Source organism: Canis aureus, chromosome 23 (genome assembly GCF_053574225.1).
Source record: "Canis aureus isolate CA01 chromosome 23, VMU_Caureus_v.1.0, whole genome shotgun sequence".
Taxonomy (NCBI): domain Eukaryota; kingdom Metazoa; phylum Chordata; class Mammalia; order Carnivora; family Canidae; genus Canis; species Canis aureus.
The window spans coordinates 36934205-36949324 of NC_135633.1; the positions used below are offsets into that span (position 1 = coordinate 36934205).

The 15120-nt window shown below is 38.0% G+C and overlaps 1 protein-coding gene and 1 long non-coding RNA gene across 21 annotated transcripts in view; one reads left to right on the forward strand and one right to left on the reverse strand.

Annotated features, from left to right (window-relative positions):
* Positions 1 to 10166, forward strand: part of LOC144295488 (uncharacterized) — a 33920-nt gene extending 23754 nt beyond the window's left edge. Inside the window, exons 3-6 of one of the 2 annotated variants that reach the window (XR_013362629.1) lie at positions 3542 to 3705; positions 6980 to 7133; positions 8540 to 8662; positions 9913 to 10166. This is a non-coding gene — a long non-coding RNA (uncharacterized LOC144295488). The remainder of the gene's footprint in view (positions 1 to 3541; positions 3706 to 6979; positions 7134 to 8539; positions 8663 to 9912) is intronic. The other variant, XR_013362628.1, reaches the window with a different exon arrangement.
* DLG2 (discs large MAGUK scaffold protein 2) overlaps positions 1 to 15120 on the reverse strand; it is a 1979996-nt gene that overhangs the window by 1083570 nt on the left and 881306 nt on the right. The window lies entirely within an intron of this gene.

The following is a 15120-nucleotide window of genomic DNA, read 5'->3' on the forward strand; positions in this document are numbered from 1 at the left end:
CTGAGATGCTTACTTGAAGAATGAACTCTGATGGATAATCTTTGAATAATCTGGACTATAGTCAGAAATTCATGTTTGGTTCTTTTATTTTATAATTTTTTAAAGAAAAAAGTTTTTTTAAGATTTTATTTATTTATTCATGAGAATACACATAGAGGAGAGAGAGAGAGAGGCAGAGACGCAGGCAGAGGGAGAAGCAGGCTCCATAGAGGGAGCCTGATGTGGAACTCGATCCCCAGACTCCAGGATCATGCCCTGGGCCGAAGGCAGGCGCTAAACTGCTGAGCCACCCAGGGATCCCCTGGTTCTTCTACTTGAATCATAGATTGGGGAAAGAAATTGGGAGAAAATGTCTAGTTTCTAAGAACTGTATTGCTTTTTAAAAGAGCCCAGGAAGGTTTGGTGTGTGTATAATCCTATCATTTATACCTTTCCTGTGTTTACAGAAGATCTGAGGCATTAGGAATACTATTATAACATTCCTATTACTACTTCCACTGTCATGATCACCACTACTCTATCGACAACTAATTCTAAAATGGGATGATGACAGTACCTTACATCAAATTAAATTAAAATGATACATATAAAGCTTTAACACACTGCCTGGAAATTAGTAAGCATGTAACATGACTCTTACTGTTTTACTTCTATTACTTTTATTATTATCGCTATCAGAATAACTATGAGAATGCCCACTGTGGTTATGAGTTCCCACATATGGAGCATATATAGTTCAGACATTGTAGCAGGTCTGACACATACATTATTTCTATTCCTCACAACAATCCCACCAGGTCCACACTGTCATTCCCAGTTAACAGAGATAGAACTAAGGACTAGAGATTGATCCTCAAGATTTTCCTTGTGGCATCCTGCCTTTTATTCATCATTAGCATTTTCAGTGACTATCAGAGAGTACATGTATTTCCCTCTGACTCACACCACGCCTGCATCTTAGGAATATCATAACAAAATTCTTAAACAATGAGGTTGCCTCCAGAAGGGGCCCAGCCTTTCATCCAAATCATTCTAAGGTTTAATATCATCCCCCCAAAACCAGTGCATCTCCCCAAGATACTATTCAACAGTAAACACTCTACCAAAGTCTACTTTATTCATTCCTGGCAATTGCAGTAGAAACAGGAAGTAGCAACTGGGCTGAATTAAAAAGCTGTCTGCTCCAATTTTTCTGTACAAGCTGCTTCTGTATTACTTATGACTAGTTCCCATCAAGACTGGGCTAATTATGTAGTTTCCCTATTCAAGGTTACTCTATAAGTGTCACCTAGAAATGAAGTCAAGTCTGGAGTTTCTTCTGGGAGCATCTGCTCATAATTTCCAGTACTCTGAGAACACAATCTTATGATCCATGAAATAGATCTTCTGAGTAAAGGCCAGACCCCATTTCTATTGGAGGAAAATGATAAAAATACTAAAACTTCAGACAGAAACACATTTGGCCTAGTTTACCTTCACTCAAGACCCAACTGGCAGATACTTTCCTAAAAATATCAGTACATTGACAATTTGAAATCTGAGGTTATCCAGAGTTTTGACTGTTTTCTTGATTCATTAAACCCTGCACTCTTCCTGTAATGGGCCCGACCACAGCTTAACATGTGGAAGAAAATCGTGTAATTTGGAAAGCCTAGATAGCATTTAGATCATAAGCGAATAATCTCAGCTACAGACTACCAATAATATCAGTATTTTCTCTTTTCCCTAACATTTTAAATATGAAATTCAGTATAATCTTTACATCACGGATAAAGAATTAGGTATCAAACACAGCATATATTCATTGCCATAGTCTCTCATAATAATTGTAATGGTAAGTGCTATTACTTACAGAGGACCAATTCTTTTGAGACTAGTTCAGGTTATTTAGAATAATTATCCTTTATTACTATGAATATACAGGGCAGGTATATTGCCCCCAAACTAAAAAATGTGTTCCTCTTTCAACTGTACCAGGAAATATTAAAAGACCATACATATAACTCATCACTGGTTTCCAAATATACATCATGGGGAGTAGGAGGCAAATTATTTTCTGTGGGGAGCCCTTATCTCTGGCACCTTGGCAACAAAATCCTGGGCAGAATTCCTCTTCCCTTCAAAACCCAACACTTCTGGCCCTTGAAGACTGAGGTGGGAGGGAAGACATGGGTAACTGCGCAGCAGTGGGATGGTCCACTCTATCTGGAATCCTCCTCCACATCATTGATTCATCTAGCAAATGTGCACATTTGGAAGCATGTGGGACCTGGGGCGGAAAGCTGGAGGAGCCAGTCACTGCCCATGACTCAGAGGTCTGAAGGCGCAGAGCTTTTGACATGTGAGGCTAAAAAAAAAAAAAAAAAAAAAAAAAAAAAAAAAAAAAAAAAAAACAGTTTGGCCTGAAACTGAAAGCAAAAAGAACTTAAAAAAAAATCACATTCTTATGAACCCTAAAAAATGAAAAAGGCACTGTTAAGAAAATCAGCAACAAGGCTCAGGCTGCGGAAAGATGAGGCCAGCACTGCTGTAGTGAGGAAGAGTTAAGGAAGAGAGAAAGGTAGAGGCAATAAGCCCAAACCACTGCCTAAGGTTTTCTAAGCAGCTCTCTAGAAGTACTGTCTTCTCCTCGCTTGTTATATTTATACTCTCATTCTCTCTGGAGGCCAAGTGAGTCATCAACTATGCACTTAAAATATCCAGAACACCCATATAGCAGCAATCTAACACTGGCAACTTCAGAAACACTTGCTCTAAACACAGGCTATGCACAATCATTTATTCAGCAGTCTCATTTGTTATTCATTTCTTTCATTTCATGTTTCATTTACCAGTAGTAAGTTGAATAAAAAGCTTCTCTGAATCCACAAAATACAGGGAGAAAAAAAAAAACCTAATTCGCAACTCTGCTACTCTGAACTTTTATAGGATTCACAAGACTTACTACAGAAATTGTTAGCACCTGATTGTGTAATTCCATATTTTTCTATTATTGTAAATGAACACATTTTTTTAGCATTCTCTCAAGAGTGCTGCAGCAGAAATTTCAGTAAAAGTTCACATCTAAATGTAGAAATGTGGGCTGTGGAGAAAAACAGACCTGAGTTTGAATGCTGCTTCTGGCCATATACTAGCTACGTGACCACAGTAAATTACCCAACCTCCCAAAGCATAGGGAGATATGTATAAACCCCCATGAGCCATTGTGAATATTAATTAGCATAGTATCTATAAATCTCCTAGCACAGGACCTGACATATAGTAAGAGCTCAATATTTCTCTTTTCTCTCCACTTTGCTCTTTAAGAATCAGTGGTTCAAAAGTGCCAAGGATTGTTCTCTGATTATTCCAAGGTCTACATTTATTGAGTGTCTATATGTCAAACATTATATTGCAAGCTGGCAATATAAAGAAATTATGATACAATTTCTGCCCTTGAGGGACTCTGGCTGGACCCTTCTCCACTGACCTTCGAACAGATCATTGATTTAAAATTCTTTTAATAAAGAAGTTAACTTGGCTGTGTATCATTTTGTCCTAGAATATCTCTTATTCTTCATCTTCTACCCGTCTTGGCTCTACCACGAGCTCTTGTTGTAAGAACTATGTAAAGTTCCTTGAATTTGATGAGTTCTTGCTCATCTTCATGTCTTTGCATATGCTACATCTTCTGCAGAGAGTACTCCTCCCCTTTGGATTCACCTGGTAAGTCTTCCTAGACTCTCCTTCAAGTCTTTCTCAAAAGCTTTCCCCAGCTTTCTGCTGAGCAATTTGAAGAGCTTCACCTCCCTGCTGTCATGGAAACTCATGTAAGTTTCTGTTTCGGAAGTCAGCTGGTAGCTGGGGGAGGAGAATATCAGTTAGTCTGTCTCCTCTAAGCAACAAAGACCTACTTGAGAGCAAAGATTTTATTATTATTGTTATTATTATTATTATTATTATTATTATTCATCTTTGTGGTTCTGTACTTAGGAAAGTGCCTGGTGAATAGGTGATCAATAATTGTTAAATAAATAATTGAATAAAATAACAATGTGGCCTGGCTGTGGTCAAGACAGCAAAAGAAAATAGGTGATTAGGATTTGCCAGCACACAAAGCAGATTTTGTCAGTTCATTTGTCCAAAACAGCCCCCATAGCTTTTTGTGCAAGGCCAGGTTTCTCCAACAAGAACATTTGGTTTCCAAATTACATAGTGCACAGCATGAATCCTTCCTTTCCTGCAACTGCCTGTTAATTATAGTGTCACCTTTGCACTGTCTTTTCCTGAATTTCCTAATCCCTGAGATGCAGCAGCCAATTTTACTAAGTTAGGATTTTCTGACCTTAAAAAGCAAGTCCTTCTGCCCCTAACCCTTTCGTAAAAATGATTTAAAAAGCCAGAAGAATCTGTTTGGAGTTCATAGGTGTTAGAACATTATTAAAAAAAAAATCATTGAGGGTGAGAAAAAGACTCCTCTTATTCACCTGTAATAGCAAAAAGCTGCCTGCTCTGGGGAACAGCTGCGGGGATGCTGGTGCTATCACTGGCAACAAGAGCTCTCCAGGCTCCTGAAATGGACAGTGCCTAGAAGCCAAATGAGAGAGTTTGTTTGATCACACTGGCAGGAGTGCCTAGGAAGAGTTTCTGCTCTTCATGTAAAATACTGGAAGATTTCAAATTCTTTCTTGGTTTCTACGATTAACAAGTGTTCTGACAGTCCTCCGGTCCTTCTCCATTTTGGAGACATACTGGGCATATCACATTCCTTTGTGTCCCCAGGGCCTCAAAGAACTTCCCAGGGTAGGTGCTCACAAAAATAACAATGATAAATCAATAAATCTTGGGGAAAGCAGGAAAAAGGGTAAGGAGGAATAATGGAGAGAGGGAGATAAACTCCTGGGAGAACTGTTGAGGGGGGAGAAACGGAGAGGTTGAAGGAAAGAGGGAGAGAGACAGAAAGGAAGGGAACAAAAGGCAGATCAAGTTCCTCTCATCTTTTTCTCATAACCTTACAAAAGGCAGAGTCTTAAAATAAAAATAAAATGAAACCTCTCCAAAGCACCTACAGTTACTGTGAGTGCAAAGCTCCCTCTCTAGACAGTTGTCTGCCTCCTAGGGCAACTGGGGTAATGTAGAAACACTCGAGGTGTATCAGGTTAGCTTTACCTGCCCCTCGGTTTGGCTGATCTGAGAAGGCTGTCAGGTTCCCGTGACAAGTGATAAGAAATCCTCAGCGGCCTCATGACCGTGACCCCTACTCATGCCCCATTATAGATGATCCCACCATCTATTTATCCTTGGCAGACCAAATGATTTCTTAATAGCCTTGGGGTAGGGGAAACGACAGAGAGAACCAGAGTCTGAGGGAAAACACTTAGAAGCAGCAACAGAGTCTTTTAAATACTGGAGGAGGTTTTCCATCCCTTTTCTGAGACCAGAGATAGGATTTCAGCAAGCTCTTGCTATTACTATATTATTTTCCCCTTCAGTTTCATTTTCAATCCAAGTAACATTTTGCTTTGGAATTTGCAGTGCTTTTAACTGCATGGCCTACATTTTTTTAATAACTTTTTTTACTATAATAATTTAAATTTCATGTTATAGGACAAAAGTAATGGCTATCATAGGAACTTCACAATAAAGAGAATGAAAAAAAAATAAATGTACCATCTCATCTTTTAAAGATAGCCACTGATACTATACTACCCTCTTATATGCATTGATATATGTATCTGTTTAAGAATAAGATGATCTTTACATAGTTTCTAACCTGCTATTTCTTAAGTGAATGAGACATTGTAAAATTTTTCTTTCATTACAAGTCACCTCAATATAGTTCTGATGTTTAGTTCTCCAAGTTCCAGCAATTTCTTCTCAGGAAGAAGAGAGTAAAGAAAGCTCTGGAACTCCAGAACTTGGCTTGTCTATTCACTTTAACACCTGCACTCACTGTTCCTTCTTTTTCTAATATAGGGTGACAGCCAGTCAGAAGTGCCATCTTATCATTTGTTTCATTTGTCTATTTGCCTCAAAAAATACAGTGCCAATCCTGTGAACTCAGTCTGGGTGTTTCTCAAATGCCTTCCTCACACAAAAACATGTTTTGTTTCTCATACAAGTTATCTCCATGCAGTATGAGGACAACAAAGGGGGTATTGTAATGACAAATGAGGCTACCAAAAGTAATGGCAGGCTGGGCATTGCACATAATTCACTAAATAGTGTATGTTCCTCATGGAGTAGGAGCTCTGTCTTCTTCATTCTTATTTCTCTCAAGCCTAGACTAGTGATCAGCCCATAAAAGACATTCAGTTAGTTAATCAATGAATTGCTTGTTGAATGAAAGAATAACTAAGTGAATGAACATAAAAAGGTAATTAAGGAGATTAGACAGAGGATAATAAAATTTTCTGACCCTATTATATTAGTTTTGGGGAGAACAAAGTGTGCTATGGAGAAAACAATGTAAGATTTAGTCAAAAATCCACTTTAATATGTACAATAACAATACAGCTTTACTGATCTTCCTTCCTTGTCTGTCAAAAAGTCCCAATAATAAGATGTCCTCATAGACCCATTATGGTGATCAAATGAGGTGACAGTGTTAGAGAAACCTGGAAATGCAAGGTGGCACAGGGCCTCAGGAGACCATAACCAGGTTCAAAGTTTATGCAACAGTAGGCCATGCTGCATTAGTAACGACCCCCACCCTGCCTCTGACACACATACACAAAAAGACAACAATAAAATAAAACAAAATAACTTCATTAAAGAGGATGTTTTTAAATGTGTGCCAAGGAAATGAGTATTACCTATTGCTACTTCAGGTAGCATGACATAATACAGAAACAATGGACTCGGAAGACAAACGAGGCCACAAATTTTGATTCTGTCATTTCTTAGTTATATAATTCTGGGTAGGTTGCTTATCTATGACACATTCTTTTTCTTTATTAAAATTATTTTTTTTAAGATTTTATTTATTTATTTGAGACAGACGGAGAAGAAGAGCAGGGGAAGAAGCCAAGGAAGAGAGAGGAAGAGGATCTCAAGTAGACTCCCTGCAGAACGAAGAGCCCAACACCCTTAGATCATGACCTGAAATCAAGAGTCAGACACTTAACCAATGGAGCTATCCAGATATCCCTTTGGTAAAATTCTTATAATGGCTCATACTCCTTAGAGTTATTAAGAGAATTAAATAAAAGAAAGAATAATGTACCTACCATACTGGATGTTCAGTAAATGTTATTTCACCTATCTTTCCTTGCTGCCCCCATCCTAATTCCTCCCTGATCCAGCAAGACGAGTATATTATTCATACTCAACAATTTTGCCTGAGGCTTTGCCCACTATCAGACTTGAATGCCAAACTGCCAAACAGAAGTTTGCTGTGTTGAAATATTTATGCCAGAATTCAACCATAGGGATATGGAGCTCCTTCTATCAAAAGCTTAGCACTTGTCAAGAAGAACAGCAGAGATTCAGGAAATCCTGTCAATGTTGCTTCTTTTCCAAGACAGAACCAGACAAGTTCTCACTGATCATTCCACAGAGGTAGCTCTAAGCCTCCAAAACAATATCTTTAAAATATCGTGCCCTGGGTCAAAGGCAGGCACTAAACTGCTGAGCCACCCAGAGATCTAAAATTTGGGGTTGCTTTATCATGCTTCAGGGGACAAAAGTTATTGTAAATAAGGACCTCTACAGAAGCTTCTGGTTTTGAGATCAGCTGACCTAGCAAAAGACTGTTCTCTTTCTGATTAAGACTCCCTGAAAAGGAAGGGATACGCTGGAACATATAGATTCAATCTCATTTTACAAATATTGCTGAAAGAAACACAACAGTAAGGTGACAACCTGAAGTCAGATTTGAGTTTGAAGTGCTCCAACTTCTAACTCAATGAATCACATCTAACTGTGGAGACAGATCATCTAAAAAATTTTCAGATCATGCTTCTAGCCCGGTTAAGCTATCCTTGAAGGTAAATGTTGAAATTGTTTAATAACTGGAACTTCAGGCTTTGCAGCTTAGGCTTTTTCCTTAATCTTTTTGGATGCTACTAGAAATATAACCATAATTTAAAGTTCTTCCTAGCTCAGAAAAAAACAAAACAAAACAAAACACAATACTCCCAAATTTCCACCACTCTTAGTTTTACTGAAAGCAAGCTCCTGGCTGGGTAATAAATATTTCCTGATTCACAAATAGAAGAACAGACTAAATGTACACTTTTTTTCATAACTCAGTAACATGGAATAATTTTTAGCAATTCCATTTTTCCACTCCTGGGCAAGCTCCTGAGCCTCAAAAACAGCTCTCTGCTCTTGAAATGGAAAAAAAAGAAGGGCTAGCTACACAGAATTCAAATAACAATGTTTAAGATCCATGTATGTTAATAGTGTAGCCACTTAAAGTGTGGGACTATTTAACCACCATCATTCTGGACTCTCTCTAATCAATTCTCCATACTGCAGCTTGAACAATTTTTCTAAAATGTGTAATTGACTGAACTATTCTTTTTGAAATCATTCAATTATTCATCTTTGTTTTTAGGCTAAAATTCAGAGTCCTCAGCACTAACCTCTTCTCAAATGTTGGAGTCCTAGTGAATTGGGGTGAAATAAGATAACAAAAGCAATTCCAAGCAGGAAATAAGTGGAAAAAAAGGCATAAAAAGTAAGTCACCACAGGGCAGCTTGTGGCCTCACTTCAGTAACTGAAGTAGTATAATAGGGAGGCCAGGGTCATTGGCACATTTAATCATATTTTCCTAAAAAAAAGCAACAACAAAAACAAAACAAAACCCCCATACAGATGTAAAAGCAAAAACATTTTATACAGCTTCTCTAGTTTGCATTCAAGGCATCTACATTTTAAGCATTTAAACATATATAAAAAGTACAACAGGAGATTTTATTTTAGTTCAGAAACCTGGGTCTGAGACCTTACTTTACTTCTAGTCAACTGTATGGCCCTGGATCACTTTATCCCCCTGGTTTTCAGTGTCTCTTCCTCTCAGATGATCTCTGAGTACCTTTTCAATTCAGAACTTTCAACCATTTTGATACCTTTCACTGGTGAAGCCCTGATACAAATAAAGTATCAATAAATATGTGTTAAATGAGTGAATAAATGGTATTCTCCTTCCAAGGCTGCTTTTTGGGTTTTGCAGTGTCAGCCAAAGTGAAGCGAGCTTGTGTGCCACAAGCATTAGGAGTTTCAGCAGCATACACTCCTCCTCCAACCTGCTTCCACAGGCCCTTCAATGAAACAGCATAAGAGTAGAAAATGAAGAAATACTGGAAAACCTCAAAACCAACAAGGGCATGGAGAAGTGATAGAGGTGGATTACAGAAGCAATCCAGAGGCTCACAAGAGGGACGCAGTAATTCAAGGGGCCACTGGAGGGGAAGACATGAACAGGGATCCCTGCACAGAGCAGGCAGTTGATCCTTTGAAGAAGAGGAAGCTTTAGTTTTCTTAAGAAGTTCTTCAGAAAAAAAAAAAATGAAGACAAAAAGTTTTCTCTGGCTCTTCCCAGACAGCAGAAATTAACCTCATTCAGCCTCAAAACCCACAGTCTGGATGTAGCCCATGAGATGGGGACTATTGGACAGCTGCTGGCAGGAAGGACAGTGCCACCTTTCTGATGAGTTCTCTATTCACCACCCACCCTCCTTCAGATGGTGATGCTTTTTAACATCCACTGTGGTCTCAATTTCTTGCCTAGCAAATGCCTAAAGAGGAACGTGAAGAAGGCAAAGACATACATGGAATTCTGAAGCATTTAGCATGTTGAGGACCTTGCTTAAAATTAATACCTAAATCACATGTGGTAGTTAGATGACTTGAATTATAATGTATAAGTATAAGCTATTATCTCTTCTTTTCCTCTAACCACATATCTCTCCCATTTTTTTGTTTAGAATCTTAACTGTGAAGATAAAAACACACAAAGCACTTGTTACGGTCCAAGCATGGTACTAAAGTCTTCACACATATTTACGTCCATCAAGAATTTCCATCTTCTGCATTTTACAGACAATGGAACTGAAGCTGAGAGGAGTTAAGTAACTCTGCCCAGGATAACACACTGCGAAAGTGGAAGACCCAGGATTTGAAGTTGGGTGCATCTGCCTCTAACATCTGTCCTCTTAGCTACCACACTCTACCATCACAAAGCCAGTTAACAATAAATAATTTATTCCTTAATTTTTAAAAAAAAAAGGTTTTATTAATTCATGAGAGGCACACAGAGAGAGAGAGAGAGAAAGAGAGAAAGAGAGAGAGGCAGAGATACAGGCAGAGGGAGAAGCAGGCTCCATGCAGGGAGCCCGATGCGGGACTCGATTCCGGGTCTCCAGGATCAGGCCCTGGGGTGAAGGTGGCACTAAATCACTGGGCCACCAGGGCTGCCCAATTTGTTCCTTAATTAAAGAGTAAATGAGAAGAAGTGAAAAGTCAGTGACAAAAAGAGAATCTCTGCTTCATCATGGTTTGAGAAAACCTCTGCTTAGGTTTTCTGCTCATGCTAAAGACATGGGAGAGATTATACTAACATTCACTGAATGATTAAGTATGTAAGTCAGTTAGTGTTGTAAAAGTTAAAGGTCCCTATACAGCTATTGAGCCTTTTGGGAAAATAGCACAGAAATGATTGCAATCGCCAGTATTTGAAAAATTGTTCTTCTAATCACATCCTTGACATGTGTGCACATATGTGTACATGTACACACACACACACACACATACACAATTGATAACCTCTTTTTATGCCCAAATTTCTAGAAGTCTATTTTCTCTTTGATATTTACATCAACATTGGATATACTCAAATCAGGGAATTCATCATAAACTCTGGAAGGTTCAGTAAAAAAAAAAAAGTATATTGCTTCATTTTCCTTGGTAATATCCATAGTCCTCCTCAAATCTTAATGTCTGGAATTTATACTTTGCATACACAGGTTTAAGTAGTGCTAAATGATAGTGCAGCTATGACATTGAGAAAATTAAGGTTTAAATTCTTATTCTGCTACCTACTGGATGGGCATCCTTGGTCAATTAATAATCCTCTAGAAGTCTGGATTTTCATCTCTGTCAACTGTGGAAAATAATATCTGCCTTACAGAATTGTTGCGATGTTTAAAGGCAATGTTTGTAAGATTTTTACTGCAGTTTCAGGTACAAAAAGACTTACAAAAATCACTTTTTTATTATTCTAGAAGGAATATTTTCCTGTTCTCAGTTGCCTATTCTATACTGTCACACCTGACATATTTATTATGTAAATCTAAATTAAGATATCACATCATTTATTCATACAATTAGCATTTATTAAGAAACTACTACATGCCATTTACTATAGCCAGGTACTGGGAGAAGAAATTAAAAACTGAGTTCTTAGTCTCAAGGAGTACCCACCTGAATGAACAGATTAACAGAAGTATGGTTAGTGCTCGAGCAGAGAGAGCTCCACTGGGCTTTGAAAACCAGAGGACAGGATACAAACATGGGGAGGGGTCAGAGAAGGCCATTTGGAGAAAGTTTCAAAGAGCACGCCTTACAGAGATTACAATGGAAAATACAAAGACTTCCCAACACCCCCAAGTTTAGAGATTACCTGTGAAGCCAATACATGGTTTATATCTCTGTCATAGACTAGTTCATACTGAACAGAATGACTGATTAGCTGGCTCTGTTTCTAGACAGAGACCAACTTGAGAGCAGTGGCCATGATTTTGACTAAGATGAATTTTCAGTAACCACCATAGGGTCCAACACAGAGAAAGGGGTTGATAAATACCTATACTAAATTGAATTCACATGGACCTATGACAGGTGATCAAACAAGCCTGAAAACTTAAAACCCAACACTAGAGTGGCAGAGGTTAAGGCCAGCTGCCTGGGATTTAAGAGAGATTACAGGCAGAGCAAGATGGCTTCATCTGTACTTGTTGAGGGAAGTTTGGATTCAAACCAAAGAAATGCCAAAGGCAATAGTGCCAGACACTACTCTCCAGACACCTCACCTCTTTTTGTCGTCTGTGATTTTACTCTGGTTTAGATCTGAGGTCCATGGCCCATGATGATTTTTAGTGTGGAGCTTTTGGTTTACAATGCAGCCCCCTGTGAAACATGGCACCCCTGGCACAAGTCAGAGGTAAAAATTCGATTCTTACAGGATTTTCTAGGAAAACTTCAAGTTTTTGTGAGATTAGGAAAAAGCTAAAAATTCAAAACATGTGAATATAAAGTTCTTTTATCCTCTGGTAATGACATCAGTGGTTTTCTTAACTGTGATGCATTCTGTCTGGTTTCTCAACCTTATGTTTGCCTTGGAGAGCTGAATGGAAATCTCTTTGCCTGGTTGGCTGATTTCATCTTTGATTTAACAGCTTTAACCTCCATTTTCATTTTGATTCAATATTAGATACGCTTGTCCAATCCACTGTCTTGAAATCTTGCCAGATTACAAATAAGCAATTTCAACAAGAGTAATAAAAATGAACAGAACATAATGAGGAACATCACTTGTGACCTTTGTTTAACCTCTTGCATGGTCCAAGTATGTCCTTGGTCCCAACTGAGAGGTGAAAAGGAAATATAAATAGCTAATTTTATTTTCACTAAGATTCAATTGGTATACCACTGACAGGTGATATGGAATCTGTATTTAGTGTATATCTGCTATATGCCAGGCATTATCCCTTAGCAACCTGACAATATAAGCATCATTCTTATTTTTGCAAGGGAAAAAGTTTAGACTCGAATAAGTTAAGATGAGCAATCACTAAAGTCAAAAGTTACAAAATGATAGAGCTGGTGGGATATGCACCCCTTTGTTCATCTGGCTCCCATGTTCACAATTTATCATTATAAAATTTAGCTTAAATTTAATCATAGAACTATAGAATGAACCAGAAAGGACAGAGGAAATCAAATATTTCAGAGACTCCATAATTTATCACAACATAGGGTTGCCATTATCTTAAGAAATAATTTATTGTCATATTTTCAGATGTACACGTGTGTATTCAGCAAACTATAGTTTTTTATCAGCATGCCATTGGTCCTGCACCAATGGAATTCCAAGATAAAACTTGATGCCTTCATTAGCTTGGTTGGATGTTATCAGCAACATATTTATATTGAAATATTGAACATAACTCAAGGACCTCCGTTACTACTTCAGGGATATAAAACCTGGGGATCAATGATAAAAAAAAAAAAATACTACTACCCAGTGTGATCTCAGAATACAAACAGCTTTAGGTCTTTAGCCTTCTCTGAATTTTTAATTTAGTTATTCTATCAAGCATGTTATCTATTTCTTTGTATTTGTTTGTGCTTCCCCTTTCAGTAAGCCAATATTGTAATGACTGCATCCCAGCATTTGGAGAAAGTTGCTCATTTTGAGACTTTATTTTAACATAATCTAAGAAAGAGTATCATTTTTGGAAATTGTTCAACTGGCCATAATTTTTGTTTCATTGATTTTTTTTGTTTTGGACTGAACATATGTTTTCATGTTTCAAAAATGACAATGTAATCATAACATATTCCAGATATCTGTTTTTAGCTAAAAAGTGACCTTTTTGATTATGTTTATTTTACAAAACCAAGGAATCATTAAGGGCTCTATAAATAAAGCATAAACAAATAATAGCTGCTGGTAACTTATAATATTGACAATTTTAATGTTTATTATAAAGGTTTGCTTGACCTCAAAGTTTTAAATTGTATGTAACAGCATTTGACCATTTCTAGGGCACTGATGAAATCATAGGGCTAATTAATGACACTAAAGCCTAATGCTCCTGGACTTCTAGACTGTCTGCCTATTGAGGCTGATGGTCGGTCTTTGGTTGCTCAATGCCAGTGATACTCCCTAGAGCCAGACCTATTTCCTGAGATGTAAAAGTTACATCTGGGTATTCAATCCCTTCCTAGACTTAGCGTCTTTCTCCCAGAGGGCTCACCACCCCTCCTCCCAGGGTTTCTTATCTCCTCCAACCTGACAGTGGAGTCTCTTCATCACACCCCATTCTATTATTTTTCCGAAGATAAGCCTATGAACTTTTAATTCTATGAATTTTATATGTGATTACTTTCCTCTATGGGAAAATAGGTGGGAGAACCAAAATGGCAACAGGCTGAAGTGGAAAAGCTGTCTGAGGTCTTAAGGGTCACAGTCTATAGTCTCTTTTCCTTGAGGCCATAGTACAGTAGTTAAGAGCACACACCTTGAACCCAGGCTTCCTGGATTTGAACCCCAGATTCTGCCTCTAACCTGCCCATTTTTTTTAAAGATTTTATTAATTTATTCATGAGAGACACAAAGAGAGAGAGAGAGAGAGAGAAAGAGAGAGAGACAGGTGGAGACACAGGCAGAGGGAGAAGCAGGCTCCATGCAGGGAGCCCAAGACTCGATCCCAAGTCTCCAGGATCAGGCCCTGAGCCAAAGGCAGCAAGCGCTAAACCGCTGAGCCACCCGGGCTGCCTAACCTGCCCATTTTTACCAAATTATTAACTCCTCTGTGTCTCAGCCTCATCACATATAAAATGAAGGTAATAATACTTTTTTTTAAAGAATCATGTTGAAGATGAAATAAGTTAATTCATATAAAGTATTTAGAATAGTGACTAAACCATAGTAAACACTCAATATATATATATAAACTATCATTATCTACTATTGATTCTTCTCTGAATTGCCCTTCTCAGTTGTCCTTCACTTTGATCTTTGGAGGTGGGCTTCTGAATCCACCCTCAAACCAGCTCAAAATCTAATGATGAAACAAGTTACACATTCTCACGAGGGAGTCAGCAAGGCTGAAGTGTTCCAGACGTAGTGTACCCCTGTATGTGAGCTTGGCCTTGACTTAGCTCCCCTGGGTATTTCTCCAGTGAGCCAGCATATTTTAAAAGGCTCTAGAGCCAGGCTTCATGGTTGGAAACTCTTTCCATTCTACTTCTTCCTAGCTAGATGACCTTGGGAAAAAGCTTAATCTTGCTGTGTATAATAATTAGCAGGTAATTCATAAGGCTGTTATGAGGATTAAGTTAGTTCAATGTTTGTAAAATTCTTAGAACATTACTTGCAAATAATAAATTCTATATATTATTTGGTTAAA